General features: G+C 39.7%; 1 protein-coding gene and 1 long non-coding RNA gene across 6 annotated transcripts in view; one reads left to right on the forward strand and one right to left on the reverse strand.

Moving 5' to 3' along the window:
* PRUNE2 (prune homolog 2 with BCH domain) overlaps positions 1-23686 on the reverse strand; it is a 185305-nt gene that overhangs the window by 34313 nt on the left and 127306 nt on the right. The window lies entirely within an intron of this gene.
* LOC137167157 (uncharacterized) lies at positions 2559-6970 on the forward strand. The gene is made up of 3 exons (XR_010924029.1): positions 2559-2986; positions 5403-5915; positions 6712-6970. It is a non-coding gene; the product is annotated as an uncharacterized lncRNA (long non-coding RNA).

The raw sequence follows: 23686 nt of genomic DNA on the forward strand, positions 1-23686 counted from the left end.
AGCTGTGAGTATTTACACCATAAACCTGATTCTGAAAAGTTACACTAAATCAATCAGAATAAACTTATCATTTGACCTGTGTCCATTCCAAACAGCTCAATTTTAAATTCTGAATAATTGTGAATACTGATTACACAAAATATTTGCTGGAAACATTCATAGGCAATCCACAATGAAATATGTTCACATAAAAATTGTGTAGAATAACTTTAAAAAAGAAACAAATCTGTGGAAAACATAATTTTGTTTGCAGATAGTTTGTGAACTGAAAAAAAAGACCAAAGTGTAATGACTAAATTGCTTTTTGAGATAGGCAACCAACTCGCTCTATAAACATCCAATTGGAACGTTGAAAATAACTACTAATTAAATTATTGAAAGAAAAAAATACATGTTCAAAGATGTTAATGTAACAGAGGAGTTTCTAATACCATCAGCAGACCTGATCCTGCTTTCTTTGCTCACCCAAAATATTTGTCACTGAATACATTGTGAAATGTGAGTGTTTATGGAAAGCCAGGACACACAAAGCACACAGGATTCATGTAACTTTTAAACTTCATTATAGTAAACATGCATATGTGTAACTTCAGGCCATATTTTTACAGTAGCAATTTCAGTTGAAAAATAGTCTGAATTTTTTTTTAGCAGCAGAAAATAATGTTGTTTTCACATCTGGATGACTCAAAACTGGTCAAATGGATTTGTATGAGACTTCCTCTCCCTCCTCCCACAAAAAAACACACATTTTTGGGTTGGGACTGGATATTATAGTTATGGAGATATCACCTGAGTCATAATGAGATTATGACCATATCTAGAATGTTGTGATAGCCTGTCCTTTCTGGCAGGGGCGTAGCTACGGGTGGGCCTGGGTGGGCCATGGCCTACCCACTTTGAAAACAGACCCACCCAAGCTCCACTTAAGCTACCTTCACAACTTGCACTTTCTCAGTTGGTGGCTTCCTGAACTTCCTGCTTCTGGTCACGTGCCTGGGAGCAGGAAGTTCAGAAAGCACTTGTTTTTTGGCCAGGCCACCCATGTCAGCCACAGACACTGTGCCCCTGCTGTCCAGATGGAGGACCTGTTGTATCTATAAGAGGCTCTACTTATCCATTGAAAAACTCTGCTAATGGTTTAGGAGAATATCATAACAATTGACTGCCACCTAGATGTCCCCTGCACATATCATCACCAATGGAAACTATCTTGGAATTAAGAATTGAGAAAGGACTGGTTAAAGTACTACTCATGGAAAAGTTACAGATCAGTTGCAATATAGAAAATGTTAACATTCCTAAGCTGAAGCTTTGACAAGGGCAAAGCAGTAAATATTTTCCTCTGCTATAACTTCACCAGAGTCTCATCCAACAGACTCATTTGAAGTGGGGGCTAGCCTAATTAATCCAACTTGCCTTCATTCTTTGTTACAGCTTTCTTTGCTGTACATTCTTTCTATCTACTTTGCTGGGGAAAAAAATCCTATCCGGCTGATTTGGCCTGCATCTTGGAGCAGTGTCAGAGCATGGCCTTTTTTGGTTATTTATCATTATTATGCATGCATTGTATTATGGTAGTGCATACCATACATCTGGGCCCCATTGTGCTTAACACTACGCAAAGACATAGTAAAAGACAGTTCCTGCTCTGAACAGCTTACAATCTAGATAGACAAGCCAGACAAAGGATGAGAGAAGGGAACTATTAACCCCAGTTTACAGATGGGAAACTGAGGCACAGAGCATTTAAGGGCTTGATCCAATGAAGTCAGTGGCAAAATTCCCACTGATTTCAATGGGCTTTAGATTAGGCCTTAAGTGACTTACACAAGGTCACAGAGGAAGTCTGTGGCACAGCAAGGAATTGAGCCTCCAAATCCTGATTCCAGTCCAATTCTTTTACCATAAGATTAGCTTTCTTCTGCGTAAGTATCACCCAGATTCATTCAATGAAGTCTTAGAATTGGTAGCTTGTACAATCCCCCTAGATCTCACTCAGCTGGACAAACCTACTCATGTGGAAGAACATCAGAGGAGGCACCTTATTCTCTAGCCTCACACAACAATGCTGTAGGAGAGTAAAGAGCTAAAAGCTGTTCAAGTAGTCAGGCCTAAATTACAGGGAACGGGGTCAAGGCAAGGGAATTTTAGTTAAATTTTAGTTAAAGCCTGTTATCTCTCTTCTCCTCCTCCCTTCCTGTCCATCTGCGTGGGGGATAAGTTTATTGGCATTCCTGGGCAAGGTCTTTTGGTGGAAAGAAAGCATTATCTTCCTTCTCCCCCTGGCATGACTTTACTTGAAAGAATGTTAGTGTAAAATGTATAGGTTTTAAGGTGATGCGCCTGTCCTCTGTATGGTAATCCTGTAAACAACGAACAGGGGCTGGTATAATTATATTCATTATGTAGTTGTTAATATTTATTTTATAGGTGTCAGTGTAACCAAATAAGGGTCTATGGGGAGTTGCTGGAAATGGATACATTTACATACTGTTACGAATAAAAGGATTGTAAAGTAACCCCCTTGTTGCTCACTCCCGTGAGGTGGAGGTAGAATGAGCAAGCAATAAAGGGTTCCGTCTCCCCAATCCACCCCTGGGACAATCTGTTTGATTATTTTTAACTAATGCCATGTCTAGACTCTGCAGGGGCCTGAGCTGGGAGGCCAAGTTTCCATTTTAGGATTCCATCTCTGCTTTGTGACTATGGAGCCTGAGAATAGTAGAGAAGATCAAAGGTTCTACATTGTGGATGATGCATGGGAAGCCCTTCTGCCTAAACAAAATGCAAAAATGTTTCACTTGCTTTGTCATCACTTTACTAGATTTATTGCACAATGAATTCCTTATGCAAAGTGGAATCACTTGAGTACTAAAAAAGGAATTATTTTAATTATTTAATATCATCTACAAAACACACCACTTTGGAACATGTCTGATTGTCAAAGAAGATTTGTGTTTTTCTTTCTTGTTTTGGACAACAGTAGGTAAGTGAAGAAGTCTGATCAAAGCATCTTGCTAATGGATAAAATAAATAGCATTAGATTGTTTGTAATTATTAATATTTATTTTGTTATCTGTGCACAGAAACTCTATAGAAAACTGACACTTTGAATGTCATTTATTGTTTCCCTACAATATGTAAATAAGTCATTAAAGATTTAAATGCTTTGACTAATACATAGTAAAATTCTGTTATAAAAACTAATATGTCCTTTTAAACTAACATGAAAGGTAGCCTGAGTTTTATGACATTTAGATGTCCCGATAAAGCTAAATAAGATATTGTATGCTAACATCAGAGGGGAAGTGAATATATTTGTGAAGTAGTTTTAATCTCCACATTCAGGTTTTATTTAAAATGTGTTTTATTAACGTTTTAAAATGTAGGTGCTTAAATCTGAGCATAAGAACTGCAGGAGTTCATCTCTTCTGAAAATCAGGCTTCTTATTTAGCTGTCTAACTATAGGCACATGTCTGTAAATATTGGCCAGTATGAACAGACATGTTTTCCTTATATTTTAAAAATGTTGCTAAAATATGGTTTGTTTTTTAATTTAAATTTTCCTTACTGTTCTGTGAAACGAAAAAATACTCTGCTATTGCATGAATATCAGAAAATAAATCAGCAGAAAGTGATTATAAAAAAAATGAAAGTGATTATGTAATTTTTAGTCCTTAAAATTAGTGAAAAACGAAACTAAAACAAGCCAACATAAATAGTGAACAGTAAATTTTAAAAAATACTTTGTTTCATAATCTCAAGTGTAAGAATAAGTTATGAATAAGAATGACTGTTATCCCAATTGTGTCCATTTTAATTAAAAGATTTCTGTAGCAAAACAGAAGACAAATCTAAGATATAATCGTAAGCTCTTTGAGGGAGAGACCATCTTTTTTTTCTTTGTTTGTATCTTGTCTAGATCAATGGGGTCCTGGTCTGTGATAGGACTCCTAGGCACTACCACTGTACAAAATAATATCTAAAAGAGCAATTTTCTGAAATGAATTAAACTGAGTTCACATTTGTTATTAATGGGCTACATTTATAATAACACTTCAGGACAGAAGAATATTAAGTTGTCTCACTCCTAGGACTGTCTCGAAACTACATTCCTCTCCATTCTGCTTTTCCTTGTCTTTTTTGGAATATATATATGGGGTTGGTTGCAGCTAGTGTTGCTGCTTACGCTAGGTTATTTAGCACATGAGTGGTACACACATCAAAATGCCTCCTAAACCACACTTTGGTCTTACAACTGATCTACATGTAAAACACCCTGGTTTCAATAGGAGTTCTGCATGCAGAATGACTGGAAGACTAGACATTTCATAGAGGGTATCAGCAGCTCTCCTGAGCAGCCTCTAATGGTGGGGCATTTATAGGGCCCAAACAAATGTTCAAGTTTTACATCCCAGGGATGAACTGAATCTCCGTTTCAGTGTAGCTACCCCTATAAACTACATCCACCTGTACTCACGGATTGAACTAGCCCATTGATTTCAATGAAATCAATAGGAGTGGCATTCAAGTAACTGAGAGCAGAATTTGGCCAAGAATCCCTAAACTCAATTTTATGGAACAGTATTTTTGATGTAATTAATCTACAATAGTCAAGATAGGATATTTGTTGTGGGACAGCTGTAGAAGCAAGAGGGGACTCTCCTCCAGATGGAGACTTGAGAGATCTGGGACATTTCAGATACTTAAAAAATAATTTAAAACATCATTATAAACAGCCTTGTTGACATAAGATCATCTACTGCATTTCAAATCAAAGAAGGGCATATATCATGGCCTTTCAGCAAAGCTGACTGTAAATATCTGAGCAGCTTTTGCTGAGACTATGCTTACTTTTTTCAGTGTCAAGTTCCCTTTTGTATGAAATAAACAATGAACAGGCACTTGAGAAAAATATGTCCTGAGATGAGGATATTTTTAGAGCCTTTGTATATGCCCTAAACTGACTGAGCAAGCATGGCATGCTGGAAAGATAGGCTCTAATATGGTCAGTAAAAATATAGCTTTTTAAAATGGAAACCTGATTAATGTTTATTTACTTATAAATTAATAGGCAAAGCAGACATTTAGAAAAGAGGAGTGAACTAGCCTTAGCTACTCTCAAGTTACTATTGTCTTGATTTCCCCTTTCACAGCCAGAATGAGTAAAAACCTGGTGGACTGGGGGTGAGGGGGCGCATGGAAAGGAGGAGTTTTGTCTCTACTACTGTATTTGTACACTTCTTCCTCAAACTCCCCAGCAGTGCAGGGAATGGGAAAGGTGGTGACATGTTGACCCTCTACAGCACTATCACCCTCAATCTTGCAGGATTTTTGTAAATAGGTTAATGCTGAACTTCTCTGCATTAACTGACTTGGGTTTCTCCTCCATGCTATGAAGGGAGTTCTGGAAGCAGCAGCTAACAGAAAAATCCTTGGCAGAACGCAGGCTGGAAGCTCCTCTACAGGCACTCGCTCGGCCTCCACAAATGTCAGCAGAATCCTCTGGTAATGCAGGAACTCCAGTCATTGTACAGGGGGCAAACCCTTCCCACTCCACCCATGGGAAAGAGTACATCGGAACCCACTGAAGTCCACGGTCAAAGAATTTCCTGACACACAGGATGATGTTGACTACAATATTAGAAAAAGAGAGAATTGTTTTTCCGGCAAATGCACCATGTTGAAGGAATACTCAGCTGCATTAGAGGTTCCATTCTAATCATGCACAATTTACTGGATTGATAAAAAGATGTTTTCTCTTGAAACTGAGGTCAAAGTAAATTAAACTCTTTGTGTCCTAAATGACTTCTTTTGTGTGGTACACAGACCAGTCATTCAAGGATCAGCTGCATTAGGAGTCAGGTTACTGAAAATTAGCTTTGATATATCAGACCTGCAGACTTGCACAAAGGTAAGTCCAAAAATGTGTATTTCTTAAAGGTGTAGTTCAGAGCCAGATATAAAATTTGTATGAGAAGGGGTGGGGGTGCGGTAAGCTGACTTGCAGCTGAACTCTTTTACATTCTTTTTGTATAATTTAGGCAGCCACACATCTGATGAAATAATTTCTAGATGCTTTTTAGTTCCCTCCAGCCTATCTTTACCTCCATGAAGTCTCCAAAAGCCCCTTAGTGAATGAGAGTATTCTTTATTCTGAGTGGGTATTTCCCCTTTCAGATGCGGCTGCTTAATGCTGATTTTAGCCACAAGCATCTGCCAATATCTGCCCATGTTGGTAAGTGATAACCCCCGTGGGTTGGGCCTCCCATGGGGTCGGGGTGTATACATGTGTGGTTGATAGGACTCAGGAGATGTGGTGCGCTCCTGATCCCCCAAGCAGCTCTGTAGAGTCTACTGGTGGAGAGCTTACTGTTTTGTTTTCTTTTTCTCCATGAGCATTAGACTGCCCATCTCCTCAACAAGTTAGCCTGCTGACCAGCCCAAGTATGCATCTATCTACAGCCTGTGACAATGGGCAAGGTTAGCAAATAACAACTGGGTCTTTTCTGTATTTAGCCCTTCCAATGCCACCCATCAGGGTTCCCTTGCTGTCTGGACCTTTGACCCTCCCTTTTTCTGTGCCCAAAGGCTACGTAAAGCTTAGGCTAGGGAAGGCCCTAGCACAGGAAACAGCACATTGACATTTTCCTTTCAATTTCCCCCTCCTACACTCAGAAATGTATTTATTTCATTTTTTAACTCTACAGGGCACTATGGTCGGGGCTTTTATAAAGTGGGCAAAGAAAGGTAAATGCAAAGAATGCCACACCAGAACCGCATAAAAATGCCGCTACTCCATGTTTCTTCTGAGAAATAATAATAGTAAAACTGGAGACACAAAGAACAAAAAGAACGTCATTCAGAGAGGAGACAGGAAAATTAGGCATATTAAAAACAAGCAAGCTTCTCAAATTTCATAGATAACCCAGACCCACGACAACCTTGCAATAAGTAACAGGGTTGGTTAGGGCCTATTGTCTCACTGGTTCTCAATGAAAGCTGGAGCTTTTGGAGGGAGAATGGGTTCATCGTGAGATGCTCAACAGATATAAAAATAATTTTAGGGGAGTTGAGGTCCTCCCCCTATTGCCTCTGCCTGATAAAAACAAAAACAAAACACAGTACAGAATTTATTCTCTCTTCTAATGTATCCCAATTTAAGATATAATACAAATTACAAAGAAATCAGGGTAGGAGAAGCAGTAAAATATGCGATTAGACATCACAATGCAGTGTTTTTTATTATTCTTGTTTCATCCTCCCTTAAAAATGTCATTCTTTGTGTCTCTTCTTTCACAAAAATGTTATTTTATCTCTGCAAGGAGCCAGAGTAGCACTCCCTGTTTGCTCGAGGTTTGTTCTCTTTCCCTTCCACCCCTCACCCCCGTTTCCTGCTCTTCCTCACTCCTCCCCACCCTGCTGTGGGGGTGGTGGGTGCAGCGGGGAGCGGGAGTGATGGGAAGATGCCTCTTGGCTCTCTGGCGGCGGGGGTGAGGGGTGGGAGGACGCTTGCTGCCAACAGTGGGGGAGGGGGGCCGCAAGTACAAGTATTGGTCCCCAGGCACTGGAGACCCACGGTATGCCACTGGCGCGCAGCACCTTGTGGGATGTGGCTTTCAGCTCTGTTTCTCACCTTCCTATTACCAACACTAACCATTGTGCAGTGCCTGAACTGCCCAATCACACTGTGGCTGGCCCATGGGCAGGGATGGGACTGCCTTCTTCCCCTTCTTGTGTACTTGATCAGGACCATCTAAAATCTGGCCCTCAGTCTGAATGAGCCAAATTAATATGACAACAGAAGCGAATGGAATTACACCAGGGATGGCAAAATATCTTTGCTTAATTGCTAATGATATTTCTCTTCCATTCACAATTCTATGCTACAAAATAAGGCACATTTTTCAGTTTAAGGCACATGGATCCAAAATATCGCTTCAGATAATGCATGTGGGATACCCTTTACTAATTTCAATGGGGATAGTATGCCCCTTTCCAACTTTGTGCCTACTTTAACCCTTCCTTTAGCATTCAGATAACACAACAGCCGAACCTCATTACTGCAGACCAAACTCTTGTTAAACATACATTTTTTAGAATTAGAAACTGTTTGGCAGTTTTGCTTTTATTCCAAAATTAAAAGGCCTTTCTGCTTTCTTTTTATTAAAAAAAAAAAAATTACTGCATGTTTATGTATTTGTACTGTCATGTCCTAAAACTACATTCACAAGTTCCTTCTCTATTTGGAAATGTCAGGCCCTTTCTCTATCAATATTTCTCATGAGTAATGGTATCATAAATATCAATGTTCTAGAGTCCTCTACCATTCTTGGACTACTTTTTCAAAATTACAACAGAAAAGATTAAAAATAGTCAGTCAGTTGTGCATTTTGAATAGGAGATGATTCTTCAGGTTACAGATGTGAACTGCATAACTGTGTTACAAATGAGATGGATTATTTCAAGTGACATATTAAACAACAAGAACCAATAGGAAAGCATATCAATTGCATGTGCATGCCTTTGCCTTTTGAAGCTGACCATCTAAGTAGGACAAGTAGAACTAAGAAGGGATTTGTGCTCAGACAGTAACATGCTCTACAGACAGTATCAAACAACCATAACAAAAACCAGGAGATTCAGGAATCATTATCATTATACACCATTAGGAAGACAGAAAATGATAGAGTATTAGCCCATAAGCTCTCCCTCCCACTCACCCCACAACAAAGTTTTCAGGAAGTACTCAGCTAGAAAGAGAAATATAAACCATAGGCAAGGCCCATTAGCTCAAGCCAGCCTAGTAGATATTTCATTGACGGAGAGAAAAAAATATTGACATGAAAATCTTTAAAATGACTTCCTAGAACCAATTCCTAGCTACAAAATTTCTGTTCTACAAATCTGTAAACAGGAAATTTCTACTGACTGTTTTTAAAGGACGGTGTAGGAAGGAATTATTAGGTTGGTAAACTAAAAATCCCCAAAGTACAGTATAGTATGTAACAAATCAAAGTGACATGCATTGCACAGGTTGGAATCAATGCAGGAAGGACATTATAGTTCAAGTGGACTTTTTAGTGGTTCCCTATCTCTGCATACCAAAAAAGAGCAATAATAAAATGAACAGTCTGGAGGGAATCCATGTCAGAACATCTGAGATTAGAAAGAAGAAGCCATTACTTTTACTCACAGCTGTGTAACAGATCCTGTAGTATAATCATATTATATGCAAGTGATTTGTATAAACTGATTAATTATTTCTAATTAAGAGCTGTGAATTAATAAGGAATAGGTGCAGGGTTAATTTAATCATATACCACAGAATATGTCCATGTGTAGTTGAATATGTCCAAATTTAATTTTTGAGAAGTAATAAAATTAAGGTAGAAAAAAATCTATATCCTGGATGTTGGAATTTATTCATCACTAAAAAACCTTTCATCATCTTTCTAGCTACATACCACAAAATATTAGACAATGGGTCTCAGTTTGAGCCATATATTTTTATAACCATATTATAATAAACAGTGCAAGATGCTGTGCAAACATTAACTAATTATTTTTCACAATACTGCTGCAAATAGATAAGCAAGTGCCACTGTTCATATTTTACAGGTGGAGATGCTGAACTACAGAAGTTAGGTAACTTACCGAAGCCCTTAGAGGTAGTCATTTTCAGAACCAGAATAAGAACTCATCATTTGCTACCTCTCTGTTCTGCGCACCTCAGATCTAAATGTTGTTTGACAGTGTTTATTAGAGCTGTTTTGAAATTTTCAAATTGAATTTCAATTATGTTAGTCAATTTTTCACTGAAATTTCAAATTTAGATCAGAAAAGTGATTAATTTTGTTGTGAAAATTCCCTCTCCCCCCCCCCCTCCCCAAAGATTCATCACATTTTTTCAACTAGCTATAAAGCCAGGTGGTTGAAATTTTCTGAATTTCAAAATTTCAGTGAAAAGTTTTGTTAAAATTTTGAATGTTGACAAAAAGTGATGATATTTTCACAAAAGAAAACATGAAAGAATTCTCCCATTCTTCAACTCACTTTAGTATTTGTACTGTTTATCTTAGTTATTTTTGTCTGGTTTTGCAGTAGTAGAAGAAGCAGGAAATCTATAGGAAGGTGTATGTTGTACTCCACACAAGAATTTCCAATCTGTTTGGCACTGTAAGAATTCCCCTTAACTTATTCCGATAAGACTAAAATTTCTTTAAATAGCTTTGATGAAGAAATTCAGAATGGCCTTGACAATTTTAAAATATAACTAGTGTTACTCCTGTACAACTGGTCTGTGTCTCTGCAATTTTGTTGGCTTCCTCCAATGTTTTTTTTTTAATTAAGTCTTTTTGTTTTTCATTGTCTACTTTTTCAACTGCTTAACATATTTGCCTCTCTTGGTAATGATGTCTACCACTCTCCTCTATTGGATGGAATCAGATCTCTCAACAGTGTATCAGAGGTCCTAGTCCACTAACAACTACAACCTCTTCTTGCTCAAAAGAGATTCCTCTTTAACTCAAGTGATGGGGCTTTTTGGCCTGATTTTCAGAAGTGTTGTTAGCATCCATAACCCTAGCTGAAATCAATGGGCACTGCAGATACTCAGGACTTCTGTAAATCTCTTTATCAGAACACAAGGCTCTGTCACACACCCATGGTTACAGATTCAGAGACAATGAGACGACAGTATTTCTGGTGCCTCAATTTGACTGAATCACTGGGCTTGGTCTCATGGACAGATTTTTCGCATGATGCTGGCCATCTTTCTGAATGTTTGATTCCTCCGTTGCTTCCAAGTTTGGCATGATTTGCAGTATACTGATACCTCCAAAGGAGTATGTACCCACAAATTTGTTATGCTACAGATGCCTTCTCACTGTCACCATATCTGTCTCCATGTGACTTCTTTTTTTTCTTTTCTTTTTTTTTTTAAACCTTTTTTCCTATTTATTATTTTGCCACTGTGCAGTTGCATCTCTAGTGTAATGTACAATTTTCTATGCATCCCTGAATCCATGATCCTCCTACTGCTTTTTACTCCTTTTCTCTATTGTATTCTTTCTCTTTTATTCTATTGCTATCACTACACTTCCCCCTTATTTTTGTATTTTATCTGTTTTTCTTCTTTCCTACAATATCTAGCTTTTTTCTACCTAAAATTTTAGTCTTAACTTTGAATTTCTATGATTTCATAGTTCAGGTTAGGACCACAGTACAAATTTATATCTTAATTACTGTAGTGAACTTGCAGCTCTCGCAGGTTAGGATATAAATTTATACTGCAGTCCTAACCTGAACTATGAAATCATAGAAATTCAAAGTTAAGACTAAAATTCCCCTATCTTGAATTGAAGGCCAGACGTGAGCCCCTGGTCAACTGAAGAGAAGGGCACAAGCACAGAACAACCCAGAACTTTAGAAGAACATGGATATCTTGGCACCTTTTAAGAGCTGAATCCCAGGAGACATCTGCCTTCTCTGGAATCTGAATAAGAAGCAGGGAAGATCTGCCCCCTCAGTCTCATATGGCCTCAGATTGTCTTGCAGATGCAGTGGGGGAGTCACAGAGATGAGAGAACAGGGGAATGTAAGAGATGATGCCACTCAAAAGCTGGTCCTGCAGGTGGCTTTAGCGTAGGCTGACCTGATTTTTGGAATACTATCCTGGGACATATTTTTAGGGGCAGAAGGGTGGGTAATTACTGCTTTTGAGAAATAAATGTTATGTAAAAACAGATGTTATGAACATATTTTTATATACAGCTATAGCTAATTTAAATATGTCACATTTCTCACATTCAATCCATAATCACAGAAAAAATACTTACCAGTATTATCCTTAAGGCTAACACCAGAATGGTAAGCTTGCATTAATTGGAGTATTTCTCCGATGAATGTATCTGCTTGAAAATGTCATTGTTCTTGGTGAGTTTTTCCACGATTTCTAGACAGGACAGTTTAAAGTTCATTTTCAAACAAGAATGGCTTTCACAGTTTGTACATTGAATCTCAATTGCTCTGCCGTCCACACGTCATTCATCAGCGAGAACACTCTTTCAAGAGGTGCATTGCTGCATGGCAGACAGAGGATCACTTCAGCTAGTTTTTTCAGATTAGCGTGGGATACCTCGGATTCTGTGAAATATGTCATGACTGCATTCCATTTATAAGCAACCGACGTAGCAGATGTACTCCATTCACCTAGTTTCCCTCTTAAAAATTCATTAAGAAAAGTCACTTAATCAAACAGAGCATCTTGATCAATTGTTACATTTGGGTATTTCATTTGCAGAAGTTTAACAGCCTTCTCAATTTCAGACTTTGCAGGCACTTTTCTCAAACGCAGACAATGCAGGTCTTTAAGGTCGCCTGTGTGTTTTCCCCATGCATTTATGTATTTAACTGATGCATCAAAAAAGATAGAGAAACATTAAAGTATGACTCATGTGTCAAGACCCCAACTCCTCCTTGCTCCTTTAGTGCTTTTCTCACTAAAACTGACAGGAAGGCTTTCTCATACCTTGCAGACAGCTTCTTTTCCAGATTGTTAAGGATGTCAGCAGATTTCATTGCACAGCAATCTTCCCCCTCCAGCAATTTTACTGTGTCATGGAAAAGTGACAGATTAGCTTGAATGAAAGTGAAATAGAGTTCAGTCATAGGGTCTTCAAATATCTTCCGAAGAACAGCTGGACACTTTTCTTCTGTGAGAAAAAATGACTTAAGCGGCTCATATAATAGAAGTACTCTTTCTAAAGCAGGTAACACTGAGAGCCACCTGACATTGCTGTGCCCCAGGATGTTTTGGTATTCTTGCCCCACAAACTCACAAAAACTCCTCATTCCTTCAACTCGAACAGTGAAATTGTGAAAATATCTGAAAATCTTGGTAAGTATATAGTCAACATCCACCGGGATTGTATCCAATGCAGTTCGGGCACAGTTGTGAACAATATGAGCGGGATATCCGAGGCCTATCACCTTCCATTGTAAGGCTGCCCTAACTTCAGTGTGCACATTTTCTCTCCATTGTCTGCATAGCCTGCCGAAGTTTGTGTTTGTATAATCGGCAGAGAAAACCACAACCTTATTTTCCAGCCGAAACTTTTCTATAACAGCAAGTATCTCCACTGCAATTAGTTTAGCTGTTTCACCTTTTAGTTCAACAAGATCAAGTAGCTTTGTCTCCATGGACGTGATTCCATCATATACCTTGAAGTAATGAACCAAGATAGGCAACAATTTTACATTTCCATGGTTTGATGCATCAACTGAAAGTGATACAAACTCAACATTGTCCAGATCATGTTTCAGTTCATCCGTTGCCCAAAGTGCGAATAAATTTGTGACAATTGTATCACACTTTGTCCTTGCATAACTGAATTTGGTATTGTAGAATTTTCTATTTAAACTTGAGGTAAAGTTCATTAATCTTAAACTGTGGTTGTGACGAATGGTGTGATAAGCAAAAATTCCCTCTTGTGTAGCAAGGTCATATTCACTCTGTGTCGGCTCAACTTTACGAAAAAATGAAGTTACAGAACTTGAACCGGCACGGACAGATAGGGCAGATTTGTGTTTACTTGTACCTTTGTGTTCTTATATCAATGTCCTGCCTCCGCAGGAAATGGTGAATACAGAATGGCATACTGTACATAAGACATATGTTTCTTTTGCAATTGGTCGCAATAAAGAAAATTCTTTTTGTAGTTGGTTGTTGAAGTAACACTTACATTTCTTGGACAGTGCCATAGCACTTTTGCAATCGTCATTGACACTACATGCGCAGTCAAACTGACCTTAGCATGTGACAGCCTTGTAGCCATAGTTACAGCAAATGTATAGAGAGATAGACCAAGTATAATCGAGCAAGCTAATTATATACAGTATTTATGCCATGTTCATAGACCTATGATTTCAATACGAATAAAATCTGAAGTGTAGTGCAGAGGTGACATTTTATTATTTGTGTCACATTTATTTATTACAATTTTGCTGCATTTTTAAACCTCTGTAGTGTTTGGTGACAACGCCAACTGTGGACATTTCTGGGGATAGGTTATTGCCGGAAAGTGGGGATGTCTGGTCAGCCTACTTTAGTGGGAAGCAGCCCAAAGGCTGTTGCAGGGAGCTGCTGGGGAGAGGCAACAACAAACCGTCATAAGGTTCAGCCAGCAACAATGTGGGGCAAGTCCAGTCTGGAGCCAAAGCAGGTAGTCTGACCAAGACAAATGACAGCTAGTTGGGGAGTAAAGCTGGCACCAAGCAGCCTATTCCTACAGCCTACTTATTTTGAGTGGAGGTCAGGGAGACTGACACATGGGAAGTGGTCAGGCCTGTAAAGTACATGTGTGAGTGGGGGACAGGATGGGTAGAGAGTCACCACCAACTAACCTATGAAGACCCCTATGGTAAATCAGTGGGACCAAGGGAGCAGGAAGAGGCTGCAGACCAGCCAAATCTGGGCACAGTAGGAAACATTAATCAGGTAGGGATATTCTGAAGTGCCTGAGCCAGTGTGTTAGGGAATGCGGAGCTGATAACAGCTGAACTGGCACTAGGGAAGGAGTTGGCAGAGGAGCACTGAGACAGAGAAAGCAGTTGGAATGCAGCCAAAAAGCTGCATAGAGAGGGCTTGTGAGAACTGATCCAAGGATATTTTATTCAAACTGTGCTCAAAATACACGTCCATAGGCAAATGTTCCCAAGGTATTTGGGCCTACCCCCATAGAAGATAAGCATGATTAAACCATGCAGCAGGCTCCTGCTGGAAGTGCTGTGCTTAAAATGACAATGAGCAGATCAGGATACAAAGCCTTAAAGGGACAGGATCCCATATTATGGGATCCTAAATGGGGCAGTTTCCAGCACCAGAAGAAGAGGGAATGGAAACCGAAAGCTTAGGAATTGATCCATTAGGAGAAGTAGCAGACAGGAAACACGAGATGGGGCAAACCCAATATGAGGAGTCAGGCAAGGGGCTCATAATCTAGTTTAATCCCTATAGGAGAGGCCCTTGAGCAAAGCATGCTTGGCTACTGATATAATTATCCAGCAACGGCACAATGCAGAGTGGCTCCAAAAAGGCAGTTAGGGATGTGCAGGGCATCAGACATAGGGTGTGGAAGGTAAGAAATCATGTCTGTGAGCCCAAAGGGTCAAGATCAACCCTGGTGAAAGAGAGTGCAACTCCACTGACATCAGTGGAGTTACACCAGTATTGAGTATGATACAAAGACTCTACAAAGCAGAATGGTTTTAAGGCCACAATTCAAGAAAACTTCAGCACATGCTAGGTCCCATTTAGTTAAAGCGCAGCACATACTTAAGTGCTTTCCTGAATGGGCATGCTTTCCTCAATCAGGTCTTAAATGGGCATCTTGGAGAGTATACTCTATATCCTTATTCCCACCTGGTTGGATTGCCCCTTGATACTTTAACTAGGAGTTTGTTGGCTTTATTTGTTTCATATCCAACTACAGTGTGTGTGCATCCTTTCTTTTCTGCCATTCTTAATAAAGACTCCTTTACTATCAGACATATAATAGTGTGTCACATCATGTGCTACAGCATATAGGGTCTCCTCTTCGAAACACCTGTTGAGTCTGTGGTATACCAAGCACAATACCATGCACCTACAGCCACGTGTTGTAGCATGAACCTCACAATGACTCTTGTGGTAGCTGGTTGGGTAACTACCCTGTACCATGTATGCCACACAATCACTTGTGCTATCAGTACAGATGTGTGTGCAATATAATGTTCACTAATTGTGCCCCAGAGTTCTCCCCAATATTATTTCCTGTACTGAATATATGTTGAGGAGCTTCTCCTCCAGGAGTTAGTATTTTTAGAAATGACATTTCATTGCCCTCTCATTGGTATCTCTTGAGCAGGAATGTTATTTCCAAAAAGTAACACATCTCATGTGATCCTCCAGAAAGAATGATGTGTCAGTCAGCACATGGGGAGTTGAAAGGGAACCTGACTCTGTTTGAAGAGAGTTTCACAGACCACCGCAGGAGAAGACGGGACTGACCCGCCAATCGACTGTGAGGGACACTGGACTAATGAGAGACATTTCACCCCATACAGACCTATGTACTCTTTCTGTTAAAACATGCCCCCAATGGTTCTCCTATACACTGAAATGCTCCCTCATGCCCATATATCTCCTTGTAAACCTTAAACCTAACACCACCACTCTCCATCCGGGATACTGCAGCCCACCCCACCATTGCCCTCCCCAGACCCACACTCCCACCCCCATTAATGGACTCACTTGTTCTCCTTGCCAAATACCTCCCAGGGACCCTCCCCCCACACTGGATAGCATCCCCCTCTCCCCCCATACCCTCCTGCAACCCTCAAGTCCCACACTTACAGCCCCTCCTACGGGGCCACAGCACATCATGCTGCTGCCACCCCCTGATCTGCAATCACCCCCCCAACCCTCCCCCACTGCATACAATCCCTGGATATTGTATTACTGTGCCTTGTAAACCCTGACCGTTGCTTTTTTGTTTTTTGCTTAAACATTTTCTAATAAAACGTTTAAATCTGTTTATTCCTTATATGTCAGAACTTAAAGCACTAAAATTTTAAATGTGCCTTCATATTCTAACACGAAGGACTAATTTCCTCTTTCACTGGGAATATGCAAGAATTTGTTTTATTATTGAACAGTAAATGTGCCTTTTGCCTCTAGATATTTGGGTTAAACTGTTCCACATCAGTAATGTATGAAAGCCATATGCGATAACTATTTGGTGTCTATTGTGAAAAGAGATTTGATGGAGTTAATCTACATCCTACTGGGCAGATTTCCACATCAAGAAAAGCACCATCACAATTTTGGGCAGAGAGCAGAGAGGCCTGGACTAGAATTGGCCTGGAGACTGAGCAAACCTGTAAAGATTGGTGCATTTTGGGGCAGTGTTGGCTATAGGTTCTGCTGCTTTAGGCAAACTGGCAAATGTCTGATCTTTACTAGTCTGCAGACAAAGACCATTTCTATACATTTTGCTGCCTATGATATTTTTCTGCTTAGTCAACCACCTTTCATCCTCTACGGGAGAGCCAGACGTGCACTGGTGAGGTGAAATAGGGAAGCTTGCTCTCTTGCTGTCCAATTTGCACTTGTCCCATTGATAAAGAACGGACCTCAGTCTCCAGAATTATCAACTTTTTGCAGCACTAAATTTACATAACAATATTTTAATCAGTTAATGTACAAAGTCAAAGTCCCTGAACAACTAAGCCATTTTTTTCAATATTCAAAAGAGAACAGTTGGTTCAACCACATTATTACTGTCACTCTCATATCTCCATAAAACATTCTTAAAACTACAGTACTCACCTGGAGAGGTGAAAAAACAAATTGACAGAGCCAGATGGGTACCCAGAAGTCACCTACTACAGGACAGACCCAACAAAGAAAACAACAGAACACCACTGGCCATCACCTACAGCCCCCAGCTAAAGTCTCTCCAGCACATCATTAAGGATCTACAACCTATCCTAGCAGATGATCCCTCACTCGCTCAAGCTGTGGGAGGCAGGCCTATCCTTGCTTACAGACAGCCCCCCAACCTGAAGCAAATACTCACCAGCAACCGTACACTATACAACAAGAACACTAACCCAGGAACCTATCCCTGCAACAAACCCCGTTGCCAACTCTGCCCGCACATCGACTCTAGTGACACCATCACAGGTCCTAACCACATCAGCCACACCATAAGGAGCTCATTCACCTGCACATCTACTAATGTAATATATGCCATCATGTGCCAACAATGCCCCTCTGCCATGTACGTTGGCCAAACCGGACTGTCACTACACAAAAGAATAAATGGACACAAATCAGACATAAAAAATGGTAACATCCATAAACCAATTGGAGAGCACTTCAATCTCCCAGGACACTTTGTAGCTGACTTGAAAGTTGCCATACTTCTACGAAAAAACTTCAAAAGCAGACTTCAGCGAGAAACTGTAGATCTAGAACTCATATGCAAACTTGACACAATCAAACTGGGTCTGAATAGGGACTTGGAATGGTTATCTCATTACAAGAAGTAATTGTCACTGTTCACACATTCTCACCTTCTAATCAATGGTTGTGAATAGGCCTCAACTATTCTAACTGAATGGACTTTGTTTACACCTATCCTCCCCATTGTTGTTCCTTACCCTGGATTTATACATATACCCACTATCTGATTTCTATTTCTTGCATCTGAGGAAGTGGGTTGCAGCCCACAAAAGCTTATGGCTGCAGAAATTAAATTTGTTAGTCTTTAAAGTGCTACAGAACTCTCGTTGTTTTTTCATTCTCCTCTGCTTCTCTCTCTTTGTTTATTTTTGTATTATATTGCATGACCAAGTCTTTTTATGCATTTGTACAGGATCCAGTACAGTGGCCTTTGGGTGCAACTGTGATATAAATAGTATGAACACTATTTACTTCTGCTGACAGAATTACAGTCTTTACCACCCAGGTCCCATATCTTACAGACTTCTGAGGCCCACACACGTATCTGAACGCAGGGATTTTGACTTAAACAGTGAGTCTTCCTTACTAGTGTGGCGGCAGAGATAATATGTCAATATACTACAGATTCTTAAAACATATACTGTAATTGCTTTTTCGATCTCTAATCTGTCATCTTTGCCCAGTTTGTGTCTGCTAATAGAGCTAGATGTTAAGGACAATCTGTAAAACCACAATGAACTCTTTTTATTAGATTCAGAGTTTGACTAACAGTAACCACCGGCTAACACTGTAACCAGATGTAGCTATATGGACTCCCTGCAGCTCTGCCCTGGTACACTCCGAGCAGTTCCCATGCAGAGAGAAACCATACTCTGGATGGCTGGGCAAGAGTGTGTTGTGAAGAAATGAATGAGGGTGGCTAGTGCTCTGGAGAATATTAGTGGCCCCAGAAGGATGTGTGCTGGCACTGCAGGCACACAGGGTGAGGGAAAGGCTCCTCCCCATATGTGGCTGGATGGCTTGATGTATGGTACGTTTTACAGCCCAATGTGCTCCCCCAGGAGGCAGTATGGCTTAGAAAGGCATGATGCCTCCTCGCACTGCTGGTGGAGCTGTGTGCTTCCTCCCCCTCCCCTAGCACAGCTCTGCTTCCTAAGAGGCATAAATGAGTCCAAATCGTAACCCCTCATTTACTGAAAATAATACCTGGTAACTACACATACCAACACAACACATCCCCCCCCCCCCACACACACACACACACGATGTTTTAAGTACTTCATATTTATATATTCTATTTTTATTTAGATATTCAAGTTCTTCTACAGCACTGTCATTTCTCTTGACTAGATGAAGTATTTGTTTACAAAAATTTCTCCACAAGAATAATTTTCACTCTCTCTTCACAGATGAAAAATGCAAATGAGTTAATGAAACCTGCAACTGAAAAGGAATGGTAATAATGCCTGTACAAAGCAACTTTTGCAGTAATTCTTCACCCCCCTCCCATCCTATGTCAGTTGGCATTATTCTTAGATTCTTGCTCTCTCTCACAAGGTTACAAGACTCTTTATACGACAATAATTTAAAACGGTGTTGCAAGGGAGGGGAGAAAAGTCATATGCTTCAGTTGAAAGCAGAGGAACAAAAACAATACTATTATCAAGTACAGAACTGCTAGTGCTATCTCAAATTATTGCTATGCCAGTAGTTAAGCAATCGTTAAAAAACACAATAACAATGCCTCAGTTTTCTTTTTTCCCCACCATGCCCTGAAAGGTATGTAAACGAACTGAAAATAATCAGAAGTGCTAGGGGATTGATTGTACACTGAAGTTTTGTTCGCTAATTATAAATACCGCGTCTGCTCCCTGACAAAACAAGCGGATGTAAGCCCCTCTCATAAAGAGTTGCAACATAATTAAAATACAGCTGCCTGATTTTCAGTAATGAGGCACTGGATGCTTTGTATCCTGCTGACAAACATTCCACTCAGCCTTCTTTTTTCTCTGAAGTAACTGCAACAATAGAAGCGTTAACCAGAAAAGCACTCTGCATGCTATTCTTGTAGTGCAAAGAGATACTTACCTTCTAAAGACTTGAGGTTTTTTTAGAGGGAAAATAATACAGATGCTTTATTGCTGCACTTCAGCATCCCTCTTTCTGTAGCAGTTTACTAGGAATACAGATCCTCCACCATTTTCTGGTCACATGACTAGTGATACTTCTAAATAAGGATGATCACCTGCTTTCGGATAGCCTGCTGTATGTACCAGAAACCACAGCCACTCTGGCTGGGTGACTGAGAGAGAGCTGAGTGGAGCTTTATCTGTGGAAAATATTTGTTATGGTCCTGTGGAGCTCTGTCACAGTAACCCAAAACTTTTATATGGAGAGTCAGCTGTCAGTTGTGAAAAGCTGCCTGCTGTTCCATTTCTGAGCCTGAGGAAAGCTTGCAGTGAGAGATAAAGTTTGTATGGATTCAGCTCATCCCTGCCCTCATTTTTCTTTGCATCTTGTGGTTATATAACACATACACATTCAAGCATGTTTTATATGATTTCTTTCAGTTTAACCGTTTACATATTTTTTTACATATTTTTTACATGAAAATGTAAATATTATTAAAACCATCTTATGGAGCAGGGTGTGCTCAATAAAACAATATCTCAGGGGCTTTACTAAAGGTTCCCTGCTCACCCCTGAGAACACAGGAGATGGTGAACCTACATCTGCAGGAAAGGGAATTCTTCCCTTGTAGCGTGGGTCAGCCTGGTTCTGTGAAAGCCCCACGGGTGGCATGCTCTCCTCATTTTTCCAGCATTACAGAAAAGGGGGAGGAGAGGGCTGGGCTTTTCTGGATTTTTCTTTCACAGTCCTGGAGAGAGGGGGACACTGGAAGTCAGTAGACCCTGAGGCTGTATCAACTTCAGCTGGCTTGTGAAATTCCCCTTTTGGCCAGATTGCAAAATCAAGCCCCTAGACCGCAAGCACCTTGGGGCACAGGCCTGCCATTTTAAAAAATGTGTCTATACATTCCCTGCACGCCTACAGCAAGGCATGAAAAAAGATTCGACCCATGTCATCTGATGCTGCATTCGAATCAGTATGCCAGCAGTGAAAGATCCATTCCAGTATCAATCTCCTGAGTAATCAGCCCTCCTTACTTACCGTTTAAAGAAAAACAGAGCACTACTGAGCATTTAAAGAGACATAAAACATGCTCCCTTCCAAAGAGGCTATTGTTGTAGAAATGTGATTAGTGGATCACATTTACCCTTATGGTTGGTGGGTTAGTTCTTTTGTTTTGTTTTTTTGTTTGTTTTGCTAGCAGATCTCCAAGGTGTCTGAAATTGTAATCTCATGTTAAGCTGGGCACTTAGGAAAAAAACATCCATTGTAAAAAAATACAAAATTATGCTTGTGCAACGATAGACAAGGTGGGTGAGGTAATATGTTTTCTTGGACCAACCAAAGTTGGTGAGAGAGACCAGCTTTTGAGCCTACACAGAGCTCTTCCTCAGGTCTGGGAAAAGTGCTCCAAGCCTCACACCTCAATGCAAAGTGGAACAGATTGTTTAGTATAAAGTAGTTAGCACATATTAATAAATCCAGTGCGTCTCTCTGTTCAGTCCATAATTATTAGTGTCCTAGCAAAGTTAGGAATTGTCTTTTGAAAGCATTGTGCAGGTTTCCTTTGAGGATGGAGACTGATAAGTCAGATATAGAGTGACCGCTCCGTGAAAAGTGTTTACCCACAAGTGACAGGGCATTTTTGTCTTTCATCATTTTCCTGTGTGAGTTTATTCGAGACACTGGATTTATGGTTTATTACAACAATCTGTACCCACTATCCCCTTCTTTTTGTCCTATGTCTGCAGAGGTGTTAACGGGCCATTCTACCTTAAACAGTCCCTCTCAAATATATGCTAACTGCTTTATGCTAAACAATCTGTCCACTTTGCACTTTGCTGTGATGCTCAGAGTACCTTTCCCAGAACTAAAGAAGGGCTCTGTGTGGCTCGAAAGCTTGTCCCTCACCAACAGAAACTGTTCCAATAAAAGATACTAACTCATTCGCCTTGTCTCTCTAATATCCTGGGACCAAGCTGGCTACCACTACACTGCATACAACGTGCAATGTTGTCATTATTAACCTGATTAAGACATCCCTCAATTAAATTAGAAATGTAATAAAAGCTAAGTCTCTGATATTACAATTAGATCTACGCTGGCAGGCTCAGATTCCCTGGGCTGAGCCCCACTGACTTCATTGTGACTCCCTGCCAGAGTGGGAGTCAACCTGTGTGGATCAGATTGCAAGAATGGGGTCTGCCTTGTTAATACTTTGAGTTGAAATGGAGTACAGCTGATTTACACTGATCTGAATAGAACTTAGCACCGTTACTCAGAAAAACCGGGGTTTGGATAGGAGGGGGAGTTTTTCATATATAGATGCACTTTAGCAACAACTTATATTCAGAAAAATGTTGTGGCTTTCAATTTAGGAGGGGATCTATTATCTGTGTTTCCTGAACTAAATAAAAAGTACAATTCACAAAGGGAGTTAGTAATGGAAGGTTATTTATTTATTAATCTATCACTTCATGAATTGCTGTCCTGGTCTTATTCAAAGCTGCTTATAAAATAGTTGGTGTGTGGCATGCATTAAATAATAAAACTATTTTTTACAAAAATGGAATTATCACCATATTGGCTTCTGCTATTTTTTTAAAACATATGGCTCTGCAATGCAAAACTTGAAATTTTAATTATTAATTAAATTAATTTAAAATAATTTAATTATTTTTCAGCATCTAGATGGTAGTGGAAAATATAGTATCACCCCAAAACTGGCAACAAAAAAAGATAGCTTCAAAAAAAGTCATGGCTTCCTAGATCACAGCAAGTATGGGGAATAAAAGGTGTTATGAAAGCTAAGTGTGAAAAGTAAGTTTCAATATTTCCCTCAAGTTTCAATAGTTTAATTGACTGTTATTACATTGGGGTGATGGAGAAAATAGAAATGCTTTAATGAGATCATTTATGTATTTACTAAAGTTCCCTAAAAACCACGTCCAGGCTGGGTATGCCTGTTTCATTCTTCTACTTTCACAGAAGCAACATCTTTGCAAAGGATAAAATATCATTAAAACTACACAACGAGTAAAGCTAGGTAGGCTGAGGCCTGGTCTATACTTATTCGGCAGCAGTCAACAGGAGTTACGCAAGCTATGTAGAATAGCTTGCATAATTTATGTCGACTTCCTAAATCCTCTTCTGTGCACTGTATCTACTACGCTGCGCCGTCAGGAAATGTGTACCCATCGACGCAGCCCTACGCTTTTTTTGGAGGTGCTTTATTGAATTAACTTCTGGATCGATTGGGGGGGTCTTCACTTCAACTCAATCGATCTGGATAAATTGATCTGAGGGTAGCAAATTTGCCACTGTAAGTGAAGACATACCCATAGTTTCCCTGTCCCGGAAAAAATTGAAGTTTCAAAACAAATTGGGGTGAAAAGTTAAAATCTCAAAATATTTTGAGAACCAATAATCTGAAGAAAAAAAATCATTTTGGGTCAGTCAAAATATTTAATTTAGATAATTCTGAAACGTTCTGTTTTGATTTTCACTTTTTAAAAATCCCAACAAAATATTATAAATTAACTTAT

The sequence above is a fragment of the Emydura macquarii genome, unplaced genomic scaffold, assembly GCF_026122565.2.
Source record: "Emydura macquarii macquarii isolate MOO-44397 ecotype Brisbane River unplaced genomic scaffold, CSIRO-AGI_Emac_v2 contig_2897, whole genome shotgun sequence".
Classification (NCBI taxonomy): domain Eukaryota; kingdom Metazoa; phylum Chordata; order Testudines; family Chelidae; genus Emydura; species Emydura macquarii.